This window comes from Falco cherrug, chromosome 1, assembly GCF_023634085.1.
Source record: "Falco cherrug isolate bFalChe1 chromosome 1, bFalChe1.pri, whole genome shotgun sequence".
Taxonomy (NCBI): Eukaryota; Metazoa; Chordata; class Aves; order Falconiformes; family Falconidae; genus Falco; species Falco cherrug.
In genome coordinates, this window is record NC_073697.1 from 50,900,513 (window position 1) to 50,922,613 (window position 22,101).

General features: G+C 39.4%; 1 protein-coding gene across 4 annotated transcripts in view; it reads right to left on the reverse strand.

Moving 5' to 3' along the window:
• SORCS2 (sortilin related VPS10 domain containing receptor 2) overlaps positions 1 to 22,101 on the reverse strand; it is a 579,339-nt gene that overhangs the window by 441,739 nt on the left and 115,499 nt on the right. The window lies entirely within an intron of this gene.

Here is a 22,101-nt window from a genome sequence, read left to right on the forward strand (position 1 = left end):
AAGAACATGAACTGCTGGACTTTGTGGTTTGCAGAGGAAAAGTGTGAAAGAAAGCAATGTACCTGGCAATGAAAACTTCTTCTACTGATTAACAGATAGGCCAGTATGGCCTCCCCTCCAGAGATCACTGGAGACTCTCAAAAAGGCTTTCAGAAAGTTGAAAAACTCACCTCAAGGCATACAGCAAAAACCAGGATTGTGTCTGGCTCCTCTAACGCTTCAGTCTCTGCTGGAATCCTCTCCACTCCCACCGATACAATGCATCAGTGATTCTGAATACTGTCATAAATAGCCTATGTCGAAATTCTGCTAGAACTGGAGGAGGGAATGAAACTGTTGTTTTAGATTTCCAACAGAAAGTACAAAAATCTTAGAACAAAAAAGTCTGAAGTAGCAGGAAAAACAAGGCACTTCTAAGGATATACAGTCATATCTGTAATATTATGAAACATGCCTGCTTTACAGAGATTGTTATCATTTATTCTCACGCATAATGTGAAAAGAAATCAATAATTATTCTACATCATACACTACAAATTAAGTAACCAGAAAAGACAACTGTACATCCAGGACAAATCCTCTCTCAGGACCCAGCATCTAGCAGAGACGTGCTGAATGCCCTTGGTTCTCACTGACACAATTGCTCAGGGGTCCTTTGCAAAGCAGAGAAGCAAGTCTTCCAGCTTCATTATTTCTTCTAACATGAAGAAGTGTTTCTTACACAGAAATACAATACAGGAGAAGTATGTGCTACCTAACATCTTTACTTCAGTTTTCCGTCATGCACCTCTTCTTAATGGTTAAATAATGTTCCAAGAGTTCATAAACTAACACTTGTAAAAGGTTTTGAAGACGAACGTTAGTAGATAAGGATGACTGTTATTATCCAAGGACAGAGCAGGGGTGATCAAGTGTCTAGCAGATTAATGCTGCATGATAAAAGCTTTACTAATTCTTTTCCCTCTCTTTACAAATTCTCTCATTTCATGAAATATGTTGCAGCAAGGACATATTAATTGTCAAGCTCTTCTGACACCACTTACTGACACCAAAACAAAACACCAAAAGTGGCTGTGGGTGAAAAGATGTTTTAAAAAATAGTTATTCTTCCATTTAAATCTACCACCAAACTTCTACTGAAAACATACATTTTGAAAATGTTGGTGGATAGAAACACATCAATCTTATTTGTCTGTGACTGAGATTGTATCTGTCTGATAATTCTGTTCACTGGTGACATGCATACATCTCTCTCTACCTGTATAACAAAACTGAATTGAAACAGATCTGCAGTTGTTGTCACTTTATTACAACACAAAACTCAACAATACAGCAATATATTTGTTGACAAAACAGATAGGAAAGTGTTAATGTTGCCACAAAGACACAAAACATCCAAGTGCGGGATGATTTCTCTCTGCAGCAGGACATGCAAAGAACATCCTAACATGAGCTGATCAGCTGGCAGCTAGCTCCTCTCCCACAGCAAGGACTCAGGATTTATCACAATTCCCTCAGTCTGTTCTTTAAACAGAGAGAAAAATGGTACAGGAACCTGAAAAAGCATCTCCTAACCATTGCAGCTAATTACCATTCAGGCTCCTGCTCCTGTCCCAGCTGCTCAAGGATAATTACCCTTAATGAAAGTGGTGGTTGCAGGCTTCTTGGCTCTGCTAAGTTGCCTTATAATAATAACAGACTGCTGAACACATTTGGCATTCTGTACACCTTGCCACAGAGGAACAGTATTGATCCACGCACCATGGCATCACATTCAGACTAAGAAATTCATTTGTGAAAAACATATGATACACTCAAAAGCAGAGGAAAACATCACTCCCTGAGACCAGACAGCTCTTCTGTGCCAAAACACTGTCTGAAATGCAGCTCGCCCACAGGACAGCACAATTCCTTAACATGAAGCCATTTCATGTGACAGAAAAGTAATGCTCTTGTTTACAGAGCAGCTAGGACAGATGAGGTGCTAACAGATCCAGCACACTCAGGTCGGCTTGGGGCAGACCCTGGCCTCTGTGACCACATCTGTATAGGGAACAGTTTTGCCACCACAGCTACACTGCTGTATTACAGCAAAAAATCACTCATGGTTGAAAATGTGGTTCGAAGGGACCTGAGTTTTTTGTCAACAGGGGTTATTCCAGCTCAATTTCCCTTCAGCTCTATATTGGCTTTTTCCGCAAAAACACTTTCTGCTCTTTACCCAGGTTGTTACTGCTCATCTACCTTAGCTGCCAACCTTACCTCTGGCCAGTAGTACCTTGTCACAGGGACCTTGCCTGAGGACATGCTGTCGATGGCCACAGACAGCTGTCCAAAGGGGATGTAAACGTACCACTCACCTGATGATACTCACAGCCTACACACCATTACTGTGTACTGGAGACAGGGCATAATCACAGGAAACACTTAAATTCATCCTGCTCACATGCAATTCTGAAAGTATTTCCAAAGTCCTCAATAAGCTAAAGTAAAAAAGGATTCATCAGCAAGAGGTATCAGTAACATGCTGTATTGAAGTTTCAGCTCCAGAAAAATGCCATCAGTATCTCCTGATCAAGATCTTTTCCTGTGATGGCTTTTCCTTACTTGTACTACACCACAAATGTCTGCGTAATACTTGTTTATATTTTGAGAAGGAATGATTCTCATTTGGTCTAACAGAAATAGTAGAAAAATAAGGCCGCTTGCCCTCCCTTCCTACATAACCATATTCAACACTGATAAGCCAACCTCCAAATGTCGTTTTGCACAACAGAGCTGGGAGCTGATAGGGAACATCTCCAGAAACTGAGCCTCATTTTTGCAGGGAGAGAAGCAATCTGGGGAATTAACAGCATATAGCAAATATTATACAGCTTCATCTTACATAGAGTTTTTCAAACAAACTGTGCTCTTATTGTTTTTTACCTTGAAATTATATAATTAATGGCTGTAACACCAAGGCAGAGAAAAATGACAAAGAAATGAAGTTACAGGCAGGGACAAGGGAGAAAGATACATTCTTAGGTGAAATGTGAAGCACAAGGGACAGTCAAGAAGGTGAGCTGATGGGGTGGAGAGATGTGAAGAAATTGTTCCAAATAACAGAAGCCAGAAATAAGGAGTTTCTCTGACAGCAGGAAGACTTCTTGATTTGCCAAGGAAGCGGTCCTTAAGATGCAGGCACAGGAGGCTAGGGAAAGTGATACATAAAAATATGAATATGTGGAGGATTTGGGAACCTCTCAGGGTTTTTTTTATTTTTCACAAATGCAAAAATCATCACATCCTATTGTTATTGAGATGAAATGACATTTTTGCCTCAAAGAATGAAAAAGAAAAGGAATGAGGAAGGGAGTAAGTACTATGATGAACAGCTAAGAACATAAAGTCAATAAAAACACTGGTTGAGAGGATACCCAATCAATACACCAGCTAACGTTATAAATAACGTTTTGGAAGAATACTGTTCTATTTTTTTCAGTTTGCATACGATAAGCCTCAGTAATGTTGAAATTTATGTTTATTTGGCAGTTACCTATTACTGGCCATTTTCTATCCCTGCCTTTGGAAAAATCAAGCACTACCTGGCAATAGAGGCTACAGGAATCACAAGAGTGATGCATTATTGCAAGTTTTGCATTCTCCCTGTTGGCGTTTGGTTTAGTCATGTTCAGAGTTCTGCCTAGAGAGGTGCCTAGCTGGGTGATCCCTAATTCCAAAGAATTTGGATACCACATTTGCTGACTTTTGATTACACTCCCCAAACACTGAGAATTGTAGTCTGAGGCCCCAGAGGCTGTAGGTTCCTACCACAGCTGATTTGTAGCATCCTAAGTTATGACTACATATTGTCATCTATAGGATTAAAGAACACATAAGAGATTTGTAATTAAAGTTAAATATAAGCCTTTTGAGATAAGGCCATACCTGTAAGGCCCGTGACAAAAGTGGAAAGAAATTCAAAATTAGTGCTGGAAATCCATTCTCGATGGTCCTTCCAGTAGTTTTGGGTAATAAGTGGGCTCAAAGCTCTTGATGACCTCAGTAAGAAGTGGCATAGTTGAACTGCAGAGCATTTCCATTTTTACAACACTATACACAGAGCATCTGCAGACAATGTAGTACAACAGAAACTAATGTAAGTCTTAATTCTGTAGTTCCCTGATATGGTAGATTTATATTTGTCTTTGCTGGAATTCAGGAAATTATTTGGATGCTATTCCAAATCAGTTCTGTGCTTCCGACAAACACCTTGTGCTTAGCGATTTTGAGGACGAACACACCCACCGATCTCTATTTAGAAACAACTTACTCTACCCTGATAGTACTCACAGTTCAGTCTTTTTCTTTCTCTGAACAAAGCTATCAACTGAGTGACTGATAAAACTTTCTTTGCTGTCCCTTGAAGATTTACAGCTTATCTCAGATTCTTCTGAATTACAGGCATAAAAGAACTCGCTGCATCCTCTCACATTCACTCCATCCATCTAGTGTGACAACCATCCCCTGCTCCGGTTAGGAAGGGAAAGAGGATCTTTACACTTGCCAGGTTCTGCACAGAGGGTGATATGTGACATTGCCACCCAGTCCTCAATAAAGATCACCCACTCACTGCACTCAATTTGCTTCCTATCAGCTGTAACAAACGTCACTTTACTTTTCTTGTGATTTCTCTTCTCTAGGGGAGAAAGTAACAACCTTAACTAAATTGGGGCTGCTGGTAGGAAGCCATGAAGTCCAAACAGCAATGACCCAATGATCTTTCTTTTAACCGTATTGCATCCTACAGCCCTGCCACAAAGGCCAGTGATCTGAAAAGCGAGACGTAACCTGCAGATCTCCGCTCTATTCAGTGGGCAGTGAATTCTCCCTTGAAACCCTTTCTGTAGGTACTTACTGCTTCAGTCACAACCTTGTCTAATCTGCATGGCAAGGGATGAAAACTAAAGGATCAACAGCATTCAGAATTATAGTCTTCTGTGTCAGCTAAGTGTAAGCCAAGGAAATAGTTCCGGTCCACTCATCTGTTCATTAGTTTAATACTCATTTGGAGAGCATCCACCTTCAATCTCAGTGAACGGCTCTGCTGACTTGTCTCTGCCAGCCTACTTGGCCTTCTTCTGGGATGATACAGGTGGAGAGTGTGATTTCTAGGATATGAATGACAAGGTGCCCAGGTTATTTTACTATAAAAAATTGTGGGTTTGTCAGGGACTCCAAACTCCCACACACAAGCAGTTTGTCCTGTTTCATGATGCTACCTGAGCCTAATTTAACACATCATTTTAATTATTGCTAAAAATCAAACAAGCAGCACACTATTTCTGTCTCCTGGGAGAGATGGCAATTTACATCTCCAAAAATAATATAATTCACAGCAAAATTAAAGTCCCAATGCGTATAATAATTTTCTAAAATATACCCACCACTGTCAATCAACCAAAGCCTATCTAAACCATTCTCTAATGTACCAGATAATTTAAACACTAAAATATCCGTTAAAATACCATAGAATAAATACAATACCTCATCCAAGACAAAGTGATTATCATTTTCATTTCGCTTCTTAGACAGTTCCTAATAGAGTCTATTCCCCTAATATATGTGTGCAACATCCATTAAGGATAATGAGAACAATGAACAATGCGCATGAATCAAACAGGAGACTACAATTCACATTTACTGGTAGGGACCAGACCGTCATCTCCTTTACCACACAAGGCTAGAATAGTTCAGCTGAGCACAGGTTCTCCAGACCTTAGCAAATGAAAATAGACCAGCATCTTGCCCTAGATTGCTAGTATTTACATGAGACTAACCAGATCAAATATTTAAGGAAATATCTTTAAAGGAACCTCAGAAATCTGTGTGCAATACAGAGAAGGAGAGTATTGTGACCAGCTGAAGACAAGAGACTACAAATCTACTGCAAGTTACATCCTAATAGACAGGTATATTTCCAGATAACCTATGGAGCAGGTATGAGTTATTCCAGTTATTTTTATATGAATAGATACTACTATTTACATATAAATAGTTTTAATATTTTTTCATACGGTTTTCACTGGACAGCAAAGGGCCAACAATGGCCTTGATCAAAGAACTGAACAGTTGTTAGGCACTCAGAAAAGGAGCATTACACCAGTAATTGGACTTGTCCTTTCACAGCTGCAGCGGAGGTCACTCTAGGCACCTGAAAAGGTCTACAAAATCATATTACATTCTCTGAATTAGCGCAAATATCTCATTCATTAGGATTCAGTGCTGCACTTTTGTTTTTTATAACAACAGCATGAAAGTCAGTTTTTATAAAGCTCCACATCCGCTCGTGCTGTCATGCTCCTTAGTGTTCCGAGTTGCAATATCAGTTTAAGCCAGCCTAGTCTTTAGTAATAGATGCTGGTGCCCAAGTTAAATCATACAGCACCCTGCAACACACACACTATTAAAAAGCCACCCTTAAGCTGCAGACTCTCCAATACAGTAACAACAACAGTGCTGTGTCATTTTTATAGTCCATCCACAGTCCACAGATACCAAGCAGGAACACACCAGCCTATTTGACAAGCTACTCTTTCTACTGTGGAGTTGACTTATACAGAGTCCCATTAGACTTGGTGCAGGGAAACAATATAAGGAGCAAGAAATCTGGATGTGGTATGAGGGGAATCATTCTTTTTTGCAGGCTGAGCTCAGCATCAAACATGCTCAAATCACCTTTTATTTACTTAACAAAGAAACTGATGACAGAACTAGCAGACTTTGATGCAGTGTTTCTCTTGGGGAGCTACGGTGTTAGTAACAGTTCATTGAGACTATTTCTTATAAACTATCATTAAAGTACTCTTTGTAATTATATTAAACAACTAAGCATAAATTAAGTTACCAGAAATTACATTGGGCAAAAATGTTTGCATGGTTTAACTCTGCTGACCCCCACGACATTACATAGGGAAGAATCTTGAGCTAACAAAAAATGACTTCATAGGCAACTTGGAGCTAGGCAGAAAAAATACATGAATGTTTCAATCCTATTTAATTTAAAATACATTTATTAAAGGGATTCATCTTAATCTAGGCTCATTTAAATTATTTATTGAATACCAAAATATGCTGAATTAGAAAAGCCATTTTAAAACAGCCACCTTTCTGAAGTGAAACAAAGGTGTTACTACACATCTGGCAAAATTTTGCTAGAATTGCTGTTGTGCTGCTGCAAACATAGACCCTTCTGCTGATCAACAAGTAAGAAAATTTAGTCTTTTTCTAAAAACTCTGTACAGATCATAAGAAGGTTGATTTGGTTTCCAAATGTTGAGAGTTTACATACACATGCCCATGCTCTAAATCATCCATAGAAAACTGACCAAAATAATCTTTCAAGTCTTTCAGTGTAAAAACTAAATGAATACTTGGAATTATTTCCCTGTCCTCCTTGTCTATTTTTCCCATTTTCAAAAAGAATGGGTACCATAAATCTGAAATGCAAACATAGCATTTAAGAAATAAAGGACAAATGTTTTCTAAAAATTCATGTAAATTAAGTATTTCTAATACTTTAAGATTTCATGAAAAATACCATATTTAAAATTAGCTTCCTCTTTCTCCTCAAGAGAAGAGCAGATAAAACTAATACTCCATTTAGTTTTAAAAGAAAACAGCACAAGATATACAATGGATGTTTAAAAAGTGGAAAAACATCATAAGCACTAGAGAAAGACCCCAAGTATTTTCTCCCTAAAACACGGAAATATTTTCTGGGCCTATTCCACCAAAGTCAAGGGAAGTCACAGTCAGATTATAATAAACCTACAGTTTTTAAAGTCTCCAAAACAGTAAAAATACTTAACAGTCATCAGCATGTTGTTTGAATCCACAAGTGAATTGTTACTTTGGTACAGTGGAAAGAGCTTGTCAATAAATTAATATAATCACCAATTATCCTTTTAATGAATTGGACTGTATCACCTAGGAAGCCTCTTCCCTTTTCCCCTAAGAGTAGCTCCTCGTGCCATGACCAAGTTATAGGAAACACATGTACGTGCTCAACAGATCTTACTGTTCCAGAGAACAATCTACAAAATCCTAACTTTCATTAGTAGGTTTCATACAATATTTTCTTGTCTTTAGACTCTCTATTACTCCTATTTTCATTACAGTTGCTGATACATTAGTGTATGAAATGTACGTGTCCCTGAACATCACCAGAAGAAAATAGTATGAACTTTTCTTTTTTCAACAAGTGTTTGTTGTGAGCCACTGAGATTTTCTCTTAGGGCTTTATCTTGTTGCAAAGATTCTGTGCGTTTCACAAAAACTGTGTAATAGCTTAATAACAGTGTGCAATGCCAATTTGATGACTGACAAGAAAAAATGGTGTGTTCAGAATCAAATAGCATCCCTGGAGACTTCCCAGATTGCTCGTAGAGTCATTTGGGACACTCATCATAATTTCTTCAGCTATTTTCCATCCACTCCAAAAAGAGCAGGAGGATTGACAGATGTGAACATTTAACACACTTCAGTTTTTTCTTATGACCTCTGATACGGCCACCCCCGTTCTTTATTATTCTAGTGTGTGCAGAAACTGTGCATTGACTGAAAACCATTTGTGGTGACTTAATTCATAGATGGATTCTATTCCATCCTGCTCCAATCTGTTCTACATCCACAAATAGCTGAAGACATTCAACACCTTCTACTTCTCACTGATTTACCTCCAAAGGAGAAGCTACTCAGCGAGGTATTCGGGAACCGCCGATATAAGGCTTTAGCTTTTCTCTGATTTATTCACTCGCTATAAAGCCATATCAAGTTTCTAAACACTCAAACACAGGAGTTCCAACAACACAGAGAAAATAAATTCCATCTTTGACCTTTTTAAACTGCTCTTATAGCATCATTCTGTAAGACTGAATTTATTTTTCTACTCAATATATTCCATTCAATGACTGAAAGACATTAGCTAGGATTAAAATCAGGTCAACAGTACTAAGAATAAATAGCACTTTAACCTGAAGAATACGAAGGCATCAAAACACGCAAAATAGCCATGACTGATCTGTTTGTTCTAAGATTCAATATTCTCAGTGGCAAGTCAATGTTCCTCCTGCAGTCTTTATGAGGAGTAACAATGAACAACATTTAAAAAATAGATATTTCATAGAAGAACATGATGAGGTCATCACAGGCTTTAAAGGTGGAAATAACATTACTGTTATTTATGACATGATAATGCCCAGGGGCCCTGATCACAACCTGGGCACTACTGTACCAGTTATTTTACAAAGAATGGTACATTAATGGAGCCATCACATAAAGAATATAATAAATATATAGATAGCAGAGAATGAGCCAGGGCCTCAGGGCCACAGTGTCTCATATGAGAAGCTGGGTCCATACAATGGACCAAATCATTTACTGACCTGCTCACAACACCAAACATCCCTTTTAAATTAGTTCCTCCCTTGCAGGTAGTATGTCTGTATGTTACATGTACATCACACTAGGCAAGCAGAGGTATTAGAGAACAGCTGCATCCAAAACCTTAATCAATGAGGACAGAAATACACTATCTCCAGTTAGGTCCACCTCCATCAAGGTGGCTAAACCATACAAGATACGTGGCCTTTCCCCCTTCCCCTACATACGGATATTACATATGGATATCCCAAATCATTACCTTCAAATATGATTTGCTACTTCAGCAGAAAATCCTCTATCACAAGAGCTATCATTCTGGCTGTCCATGGAGTTAGATGAAGACCTCCTGACCCAAAGCGTGAGGCCTACAATATGTGCTGAAGAACTAAATCCACTTGCTGGTAGTTCAAGCAGACCTAAACTATTAGTGGATAAAGGACTGTCCTAAGAAATACAACATATTCTTGGCAGCAAGTCACAGCAAGCTCTGTGGGTTTGTTTGGGCTCTTATGGAAAGTGAATGTATAGCTCTGTACTATATAGACATCTACCAGTGCCCTCTACCGGCTGTCAGCACAAAAAAAATAACCAGCAATTAATAAAAGTTTGAATCAGACCACATGTATATTAGTTTATGCCATCTCATCTGGTAAAGGTCTGTCATTTTACTATTGAAGAACTTAGATAATCTTCTTCCTAGTGCATTTCTATCATTATCCAGTGAGAGACATATTATCTTGTGATTGACTGTAAATAATCATGTGCTTTTAGGGGTGAGCTATGCATGCACTCTGCTTCTAAATCTAATAACTATTATGCTAGCCCTATTTTCAGCAAATGCATGGCTGCTTCTCTGTGGCATTTATATTGATGTCCAAAGAAATGTCAATGATGGAAAAACAACACTAGGGAGGCAGTCCAGTCTAGTGGCCAGGAAAACATGCCCTGGAGCCTGGGTTCTGTTCCCTCTGCCCCCACCTCACCTGGTGACCTGCTGATTATGCATTATTTACATTACAGTAGCATCTGGAGACCTCAGAACTGGGGCAGGGTGGGAGAACTACTATGGTATGAACCATTAACAAAAAACAGGCTTGGCCTCCCTAGGTAACAAGATACAAAAGAAAGACAAAATAAGTATCTTTTAATAGGGAGCCAGAAATACTACGTCATTAATCTGTGCTCCAGTTTCCCCCATCTGAAAAGCACTTTGAGCTGTTCGCATGAAAGGCAAACCTGGATTTTCAGACACTGGTATTACATCATGGGGGGGAATTTTGACACATTTTCCCACATTAGGTATTTCCACTGGAACAAGTAAGATGAAAACTTTCTGTAGGCTGTGTTTCCCTGATGACAATATACAGGACTGTGCAATACATTAATTGTTTGCTTTACAACTAGTAGTAAAAAACACATCTGATGCCCTCATCCTTGGTACTTTGCTCATCCATAGTTGCAAACGATTGCTTATAAAGGAGATTCAGGGACAGGACAGCCACACAAGTGTTTCACTACTTAAAGAGATGCCCATTGAGCTTACAGGACAGTGAAAATCTCAGAAGTTTAAAAAATAAAAATAAAATCACAGCAGGATTTGTTTCTTTTGATTTCACCTCCTGCAGCGGCTGCTTTCTAGACACATGTCCACAGTTCCTTTTCACTTGCCTGCACACACACAAAACTAGCTTTAACTCAAAAACTCAATCCTCAGTATCAGGCTGTCATCACACTAAAATGAAACTGCTCATTTTTAACCAAAGGAAGCTTTTTTATGACTCGTTCCCCCAGTAAAGCCATCATCCCGTGCTAACGAGGTGCCGTGAAATAGCTCACATGGTCAAGCCAAAGTGCTGCTCCTCAGGCTGAGCTAGAGGAGCACAAGCTGGCTCAGCCCAGCTCGACCTGCCTGCTCCCTCTTGTGAGGGGAGAAGTCACCGCCTCCTGACCCTGTTCTTTGAGCAAAATTAACAGCCTTTCCCCTGGAACGCAGTGCTACAGGCAAACATGCCCTAAGGATGTATAGAGAGCTATTCAAATGAGTAAAGCCTTGCAGGATGAGGCCCCCCTCTATCTTTCCCTGCTATTCTCATTTCCAGTTCTCAGAAGCTGTGTCACTGTCAAACCGCAAAACTGCGGCTTCCACATCACTGATGTTCAAATGAAGGGGCTTGTGGCTTTTGTTAAGTTAATTAAAATAAATACACGTTAAATTTTAATTTGCCATGTATTTGCAGTTTGTTAACATGTTCTTAAACAGATTGAAAAAAACCCTCTGCTGCAGTTTAATTTTACTTATTTTTAAAAAAAATTCTCTCAACGAGATTTCTAAAAGGTAGCTAGACCTGAAAAGGATAAAATCTTTATCAAAGCCACAAAGAATGGAATTAAGGGGAGTTACTCAGGTAGGCAGAGTGGCAGCTGTGATGATTATTTTATCTGGTGGAGCTCTCTGCTGAAGACTGCATCTTCTGCAAATTGTGTGCCTGCACGCACATGTAACACAATGGAATTTTAAGAGAATAGTATCACATCAAGGAAGGTCAATTTTCATTACTGTTATGAAGATGACATGATTAAAAAAATAGAATATTTGAGTGTAATATGGTGAAAAACAAAATATGGCAATGATCTTTAGTAGACCTTGTAACAGTTTCCCATGTGCTACTTTGGCACAGCCTGCATCTTGTCTGTCTCTGCAAGCTTCGCCAGAATCTCGGCCAAGGGCTAGCATCATGGCAGTGTATGTGCTCTCCATGCTTACCGTAGCTGGGAAATAAGACTCAAAATATTTTACCAAGACTTATAAAGGTCTGACAGGGACAGATCCCACTTTTTCCAAGTTAAGAGCCACACCAGTAAGGAAGTTAATCCATCTAGCTTGATGGCCCATGTCTTGTAATCATCCACAAGAAATGCTGTTGCCCTATCTACCATTCAGCTGTGGAACTACTACCACTGCTGAGCTTGAATTTTGTCATTCCAGCAATCACATCAGAGACAGGACAGGTATGAAATGTCTTAAATCTGGCACTGAAGGGTTGCTGCTGTAAAGCCAAGGCTCCATAAAACGCCCCTACCCATCCCCTGAAGGACTGAGTCCATAATTTAGTACAGATCTAAAATATTGCTTTGATGAGCCAACATGCCCTGGAGATGTCTTCTCTCAAATAGGCGTGTTGAACTGCTTAAACCTGACCTGCATGTGGCTACAAAAATGCACCTGAGAACTCCCGATTTTCAAAGCTAACCGAAGAACTACCCGACTTCTAATGTAACAGGCAACCACCACTCTAGATATATGCACTCTGAGGAAACCATTCTCAAATAAGTATCTCACATACACCTCCTCCAGTCCAACAGTTTGTGATCCCCTGTCCCTTATTCTATCTGAGACCTAAGACTGCAACATGTAAACACACTTCTACATAATCTGGGATGTCCCAATCTATTTAATGGGAAACACTGAATTCAGCCAGACAACTTGCAAGTATCATGTTATGCGTCTGTTGAAAAATGGCAAGATTAGGAGCTGGCAATACATAATACAGCCTAGGACAACAAATCACCTTCTATCACATAATGAAGGTCAACCAACTTGGACTCTGTGGGACTGAGGGTTGCAGCAAGTTTTTAGACATAGATATTTGTGGGATGTCTAATACAGAGCCTATGCTTTATGCCTGTTAATAAATGTGTCCTTGTAAAATCCCTGTGAAGTAGAAAAGTAGTGTTATCCTGATTTTTCACAGATGGAAAATGGAGACACGGAGAAATTAAAGGGGAGAGGCTGTCTCTAGGGTAAGCATGACGCAAACCAGCCAAACCTTTATAGGTCAAAACTGCCACTTTGAATTGCACCTAGCAACAGATGGGAAGCCAGATTCATTCCATTATGTGTCTTTTTCAGTAAGGAGACAGAAAATAACCAGTGTAAAAACACGCCTTATTTTTGCTATTATTATTTGTTAGGCACTGCTAGAACAGAATGTGCTGTGGAAGAGATGGAGGGGAAATGGCGATTATTGCAAGGGTAACATTTACCTACAGATCTTGTAATCAAGGAGCTGCTTTTAGCACGAGTTTATTCTCAGCAGCTCTGAAATCTCCCAGATGAGTGAAGACATTTGGTCTCTAGCCCAGTGTTCGCTCAAAGGCAGTATACAGAGAAATCTGGCAGAAAGGGAAAAGCCATGCTTATCAGACTGTTGCTGCTCTACCTGTCTCTTGCTGCCTTCCACAGTTTGCAGGACACATGAAAAGTAAAATAAATACCCAGTTACGTTTTGCTTATCATCTGACATGTTTCACAAAAAAATAAAGGCATCCACTGAGGGTTTTCTCTTTTTAATTCTGCCTGCTGCTGACAGAAGGGGTGCTTAGAATTAGAGAGAGAAGATAAAATGGTTTAAAATATGTATATATTTAAGAGGTTATCTCAAAGGAAAAAATGTTTTTCTGCTGTGGTTGCCTGCTATCTTAGCCCCGCTTTAAACATTTATCTGATGAAATCACTGCATTCCTCAAAAGAGACGGTTCATGAATCCTCAGATTCTTAGGGCTAACAAATAATTAATCAGCCCAAACTCTGCACTTTTAACAGTAAAGTGTCTGATTCATGATGCCTAGTTAAAAACCCAGTAGGTTCAGCATGCCACCCCAGCCTGGCTGGGACAATGCACTCTCACACAGCAGACAGCAGGATGGGATTTTGGCCAGCCACCTCGGATCAGGAATCCCGCACTATTTCAACCAGCCCCTGCAAACAGCATCCAGGTGGATTCATCGTGGAGCCACGCTGACAGCCAGGGCAAGAGGCATTAACACTGCAAAAGTTACAGTGAGATGAATTAAGGACATCAGCTTTTGTTTGGGATTAGCTGGTTTTATAGACCTTGGGAAAAGTGTTGGCTTTTTAAAACTACTTCTCAGTTGAGATTGCATGGTATGAGAGCTGGTTTTTAAAGCTACGGTGGTGACACCAGTTCAGTGGTAGAAATGCTTTAAGAATTAGAAGAGTATGTGTTAATATTTATAGTTCTTTGGCATCCAGGTGTCTCACAGCATTTTAGAGACATTCATGAGAGGAATTTCTAAAGAATGTAAATCACACAGGTGATGGCAAACAAGAGACAAACAGGTACAGAGAAGTTAAATGACTTCCATGAGGTTGGCTGAACATCTGAGAGTCTGCCTCAAGTCCTTTACACTCCACTTCCATGTGTTTTTATTTCACAGTAGTTTAAAAGTCCTGTCCGTTCACTTGGTGGTACAGCACTGTCAAAAACAATGTGCTGGCAACTGCTGCAACTGTTTCGCTGGCATTTTTATTTTAGCATTTTGTACAGCATAACCTGTCAAATCTCAGGGGAGGCCTGAACGCACCCAGTACTTTTAAGAGTAATAGCAAGTAATTAGATCATTTCTACATGTACCCAAAAGTAGGAGGGAAAATTACTTTTAAAATCATTACATTGGATTAATTCAATCTGGAACAAGCCATGTAAGGGAAGAATAATATGTCTTGTCATCACTTCACAAACATTCTCAACAAACCAAGGCCAGCTGTCACACTAATGGAAAACCAGGAGTAACAGGAGATGACTGCAGTGACATTTTCTATCAAAAGAAACCTCTGATGTCAACCAATTTACAGTCATTCTAACAATTTAAAATCTTCACATTTATACACATAATGGTCTGCATGTTTTAGAAACGCCAGCTGTTGATATGAGATGCTAGTAGTCTTCAACAGTGCCTCATCTCCCTGACAGTGTGAAAAAGGTGACTGGTAAAACAGCTGCAACTTCAATTACCTGTGAGGACATAATTCTAGATGCACGCTGTCTTCCTTCAGAGTGAAAAATCTATGCCATTTCTTAGGCTCCAACCAATTCAGGATTTAACATGACAAGAGAAGGCAAAAAAAATCTGCTGAGTGAGATAGAAACTCAGGTATCCTTCAGAAATTGGTGGGAGGAAGGTAAGATCTGAAACTAGATTAATTAAAAATAACCCTCTAGTATGCAGTTGGTGGAGGTGAGCACTAATAAGTCTCACAGGAATTAAAAAGGCTTGGAGTCAAGGATCATAGTTCATCTGACATGGCAAAACACCTGCCTGCCTGCTCCAGAAGGAGCTTGGCCAAATCCGTACATCCAATTTGATTTCGTAACAGGTACTACAGAGAACCTTATAAATTAATTACAAGGTAATAAAAATTTTAGCTCCATGAAGGAGATGATGCCTTAGATAGTATCAAGATCTCTTACATTCAACATCACTTCAGTGTAACAGCCAGGAAGGGATCTGCAGGAAAACACAGAAAAGAAATTGGGGAAAACAAGCATCTGGACTTTTCAAGTGACAAGCCCAACTCTGATACATCCCACCACATGGAAACAACCTGGCACCTTTCCACGTGCCTTTGTCTTGCTTCCCCTAAGCGTGGCAGCAGCAGCAGCCCAAGGCATGGGGGTGGGGGACAAAGCGAAGTTGACAGAAAGTCCATAAAAGGCAACTCAAGCCTTGAACACTATAAGTAGAAATTCAGTGGTTTCCATGGGGTAACTGGTATAACCCAGGATGAAAAGGACAGATGCTTTGTTTTGCACTTCAGACATGCCAACAGCTCACTGCCAACCTGAAGACTGATGATTATTAAGAAGAAAACCTACAATTGTTGACATGATTCGTATCCAACCTGCGCTTCTTCCAAGATCATAAAAAACTCTCACTTTCTGCAAAGTGTTCATTAATCGGAGATATATGATATGGCAAAGGCATAGGAGTGGAGTTTGGATTCTTGTAGCTCAGCTCAGGCAGGGCCAGCTCTGCAAAGCTCCATTCCTCTTGGGAGGAGCCAAAGATGAATTGTGGCATGTGAGGAATGCACAAAGCAGGTCTCTATCAGCCTTTCTTTCCCAACAAGCATCCTCACTAGAAGAAAACATTAAAAAGCAACTGCACAACATGGAGCCGGAGCCAGGTAGTTCTGGATGTTCACAAGTCTGAAAATCACTCTTATTTTGAGCATATCTCCGTAACAGTAATTCTCAATACACCAAGGCTGTCACAGTGTACATCTTCCGTCCAAATGTAGTTTTGAATACAGCTCACTTACCAAGAATTAACTTGAAAATTGTGCCTTTAGTTAATTTGGCCATTTCTGATCCATCTGCAATGTCTCAACATTGTTCAAAATTAGACACTATATATCTTGAAGCTCTTAAGTTGCTCAATGTAATGGAAAAAATTTATAGTCCTGTATACATCCCAAACTGAAACATCGCAAACAAATTTTAAACATTTGTCCCTTGGATGAGCTCTCCTTACTTGTAGCTAATTAAAAAATAGGGTTCCAGATTGCCTGCCCTTGTAATACCATTCGGGGAGGGGAGGGGGGGGGGGGGGGGGAAGAGATAAAAATGCTCAAACACTTCTGGAAATTACCTCTTACCTCTCCAAATGTTGCCCCTGAGTGCAAATATGGACAGAACAGAAATAAAGTCAAGTCAAAACAGACAAGCCAGGTCACTGGGAAATAACTTTTCTCCTTACATTACTATATAAACATATAACGAAGAGAATCTAACACCTGGAGATCACAGTGAAAAGCTAACAGAGGTATAGTCAATGATTCCCAGAATCTGTATCAAAGAAAGAATGCAACATTTGTTTCCAGCCCAAGTGAACAGATTCTGGAGTTGTCCCTACTTCAGTCCCTTAAAAAAACTTGTAATAAAAATCCATTTTAGACTACTAAAGCGCGTTAATGAATCTATGCAAGAGTGGAATTTTTCCATGTTTGCTCTTATTTAATCAAGTGAAAAATTTCATTTCACTGAAGTTTACTCTGTTCGATTCCATCAAAGCAGTAGCAAGTACCTTAGGCATATGTGTTTCACAGATCTTAATCTTTACAATGTAGTTTTTAAATCTGCCACTTGCCTGTTTTGAGGGTCCTAACAACAGGGCACATTCATTCGGTCCTTTCCCAACCAAGCAAAACACTCACTGGGATTTCCTTTTCAAGCCTGCTAATTGAGAACATTCTGCAGCTTATTAGTCACTATACAGATTATCTGCTGACATGCAAACTCTCACTCATTCCAGACTTGTTAATTAACACGTAATTACTGATCCCACAGAGACTGGACTGCAGGTGTGAAGCTCTGGGTCCTGCTCTAATAACCATTCCTCTCAGATGCCGGCACAGATGGAGTACACGGCAACTTCATTTTCCCAGAACATCCCATCCTCCTCAAAAGTGCTTAGGCTCTGTTTTGGTTTTAGTTTGTTGAGGGTTTGTTGGTTTTGTTTTCTTATTTTGTTTGGTTTGGATTTTGGGGGGGGGGGGGGGATGTTGTTTGTTTTGGTTGTTGGTTTTGGGGTGGTTTTTTTTTGGGGGGGGGAGTTATTGTTGGGGTTTTTTTGTCTGTGTTCATTATGTCCAACATCCACCAACAATGTATCACAGAAAAGCAACAAAAATCTGTGTTATCCCATCAGCCTGGCTCAGCAGGAGCTGGCCCAGGGCAGCTGTTCTGTGTGGTGAATTTGAATAGGAGGACCTCAAGGAAAAGAATGGCAGAGAATGAAGGAGAGAATAACAAGGAGAGAGACAGATAAGTCCAGTCATTTCTGTGACTACCTAAACGATGATCTCATCTACTAGTTTATTTAATGCAAGGCGATACTCAGTCAAGTCCTCTATATAGCATAAATCTTACCATTAAAATACTATCTTCCATTCAATTACTCTTAAACGAAGCCTCACAGTATCATAACTGCTCCCTCTATGTATTCTTTGGATAATGGGATGTTCAAAAAGAGACCTGTTTCAAATCTCTTTACTCTGAATTTCCTTTAAGACTTGAAATGTTTTACAAGTTTTTGCTAAAGTAAGGCAAAAATGCTACCAAAAAGTAAAAGTGAGAGTATGAAGACACTGCCATGAAAAGTTAGGTCAAATGAAATCACAAGTTTATAGTTCCTTATTAGCAAGGGTATACTGATCATTGAATATGGTCAAGAACCAAGTCCAGAAGGGATTTTATTAAGCAAAGTACATTTGCCAGGGATAAGTGTATCCAAACGTAAAACAGCTAGGGAACTGGATTGTTAAAAGCATGTAGAATAGGCATGTAATTCTATTTTCACTGAAGTCAGAGGTAACACTACCTTTGATGCCCCAATGAGAGCAGACTGTACTAGACAGCTTTGAAAACTCCATCCTACTCCAATCCTAATAGGTATTAACAACAATTTCCATATCATTTCCATATCATCGAGACAGAATCTCTGACCAGAAGTCATTAAAATTGCCACTTCAGATGGAATCTCAAAGTTTATTGCACTATAGCTCATGATGAACCATTGCATATGAACATGACAAATGAGCTTTCCATACTCTTTCACTACCATATTAGAGGAAGCAAAGGGTTAAACTGTTCTAGGTAGCAGCCACGTTCAGTTTGAAAGCTCCAGTTTCATTTACTGGATTTCAGCAACTAAACCGTTGTAACGGGAACACTCTGCCACTATCAGAACCTTCCGCACCTCCATCAACTCATCTTTCCATGCATTCAGTCAACTTACTGTCAACTACACTGTTAGTTTATAAACCTTTTAAAAGGAAATGGATAAGAAAGAAAGTGCCAGTACAAATTGGTCAAGAGAGTAACTAATTAAATCTGGAAAGGGCCTTCTGGAATTAATAAATCCTCTTTATGGAATAGACATACTATCTGGGAAGTGGCTGCACTTCCCAGAGTGTACAGAGAAGAGAGCAATTCTGTCTGGTACAAAGGTGCAGAACCTGCCAACAGGAGTAGGTGGGAAACTCCTGTGCGATAGATGAATCTCAGATTGTCAGATCTGCATCAATGTATTAAACTGCAACAGAAGTAGTTAAATTTATTAAATATGGTACGTTAATGACATTAAAAACCAACATTGCCTCAACAGTCATGGAATTGGAAAAGTTGTATCAAAATCAGCCTTTCTGTATCAGAGCAGCAATATATTTCAACCTAGTCTTTCATATGGGCACATAGGACATACCTTTTCAAGTCACTGGCTTCAAAACACTTGGCATGCAGACTAAGCAATAATATAGGTCACTGCTCAGTGGTGATATGGCAGCAACCTTCTGAAACTTTGACAATTCCTGGCAAAAGCCACGTTCAGCCAAGCGTTGGGTCCACGGTCACTACCTGACTCTAACCTTGCCAACTGATCTCTACCAGGGATTTGAAAAGGGCCCGTTGACAAACTGCCCATCCATCAGTAAAGGTTTTAGAACAGACTCCATGCCATGTGCTTCACACAACTGAATTTGCTGATATCAATGGACACATGATGCCCTGCAGGAAAGTTTATGCACTGGAATTTTATGATAATTCCTATTTTGGCTACAGAAAGACATTTATGCAACTCAGTAACTATTAAGTGAACCGACAAGAAAACTAAAACTCTGAAGACAACAAATGTAAGATAGCTGTTTACAAAGTGATGATAGGTAGAAAAAAAAGATTTATATAATCTGTGATTAAGGTGATGTATTCAGCTTGACAGTAGACACTTCGTGTGAACTGCTCCACAAAAGTCAGCTGAAAATACTGCCTACAGAGCAGAAGTTGGAGTGAAATCCAGCTCTTCAGGAGTTAATTCAATTTTATGAGGATGAAGCAAATTCTGCTTCTGACCCTGTGATACATTCTGTCTGTGATACATCAGTCTTCATCATCTTTAAGTGGTCTGACCTCTTCCTCCTAGCAGAATGATGAAAGACAGCTACTAAAGCTACTCAATTTCAGATCTCAGCTTCTAGGAAAGAGGAAGTTGTCACCCTTTCTGAATAAGAAAACATGGAAAAGAATTACCAGAAAAAGTCACACTCAATCACATCTATAAAAGGGTTCAAAGGCTTTTTCATACCTGGATAACAGTGGAACAGGCTTGTTACGAGAGCAACAGCACCATACAGTGCCACTGAGCAGCTTCCAGCCTCTTTGCTGCTAAAAAACTAGGACAAGAAATGGCGAAAGGAAAGCAGTCAGATGCAGCCCTGTTTCTCTTGGCTGACACTGTTATTCACAGGCACTGGCCTGAAAGGGCTCCTCTGCACTTCCAACTCCAACTCACATGGGTTTTTATAAGCATTCTCCTACCTTAATTTAGTTTTAAATAATATCAAAATAAGCTCATCAGCCTTTTGGAAAGATAACAAAGAAACTATCTACCAACAAACAAAATCACATAACATTTGCAGTACATGTTCTTAAACCTGTGCTTTCAGGTAATGTCTTGGACCCTTTCTCCTGTAGATTGTAATGCTAATATTAAAAGTATCCTATGGAAGAGGAATAAAACAGATGAGACCAAAAAGAAAATGCAAGCATATTTCTGTCTTCTAAAATAAGGCCAGCGAATACCTAAGCTGGAAGTGAAATACATATGGTGACTCCTCAAGTCAAAATTACTTCTTTAAGTGAAAAGGAAAAACCTGAATAAAGGATTGATCAGAAACTATTCGTTCTTTAAGATTCTATCATCTCTTCCTTACTGGCTACCCTCAGAAAAAGGAATGTGTTATATTGTTTATGTACTGATATTCACTTCTGGAAAAGTTACAATGAAGCTACATCACTCTGGTATTTCTGCTCAATAATTAATGGAACTAAGTGAAATCTTGAAAGAAAAAAAAAAACCAAACAAACAAAAAATCAAACCCAAAACCTCTTCTTTACCCAGGCTGGGGTTATTACCTAAAGCGTTCTTCGTAGAGGCTCACAAAAAATAGCTACTGTTTCAGTCTTAATATTTACAGATCCCTGCAGTATCACAGAAACCTTTCAATATTAAATACACAATTCTGACTCATTCCAAGACATTTTCTGACTGTGTGTGCTCGCTCAATGTGTTCTACGGCAGAGCTATACTTTTGAACTAGTGTGGTGCACAGGCGTCATTACTGAATCTATGAACACAGCAACAGTAATAAGGAATTGAAATTTACATCGAATGTAATCTTATTAATTATCTGATCATATCTGACTTAGACTATTTAAATGCATTAATAACACATATTCTATTACATTAAGGAAACTTGCCAAAAGATGATCTTTAAAAAAATATCAGTTCAGCTTAGTACTTCATCTTGATTTTATGTATCTTGGTTATAAATACATAGTACTTAGATTTAGAAAGAAGTTTAATCAAAGAAACACAAAACCTGAGCATTGCCCTAAATTGTTTTAGTCTTGTAAGGGTGCACTAGATTTCTACTTCCTTGCTTCCCCATACACTCAGACAGACAGAACCCCAGAGACCCAGACGGACAGAGATGACAGAGTGACAGCATGAAGGCTACCGTTCTCAGACTGTGAGCAGAGCAGGTCCAGCACACCCAGCTGTGAACCTCCGAGCTCCCCTGAAGGGTCTTCAACACACAAGAGCTCAGTTTGGCTCCTACAGCTGGTGTGGCACCATCAGATAGCCACGGCTTTGTGAGGCAAGATAAATGCACATGCAGGAAGAATTATACTAATGTCTTAATGCCTACCTCATACCACCCAGCCAACTGGGAAAATAATAATAGACCAGCTTGGGCTGTATTAAATAAAACAACTGGAGTCGAGTCAATGGGAGGATGCCTGCAGTCCTGACATC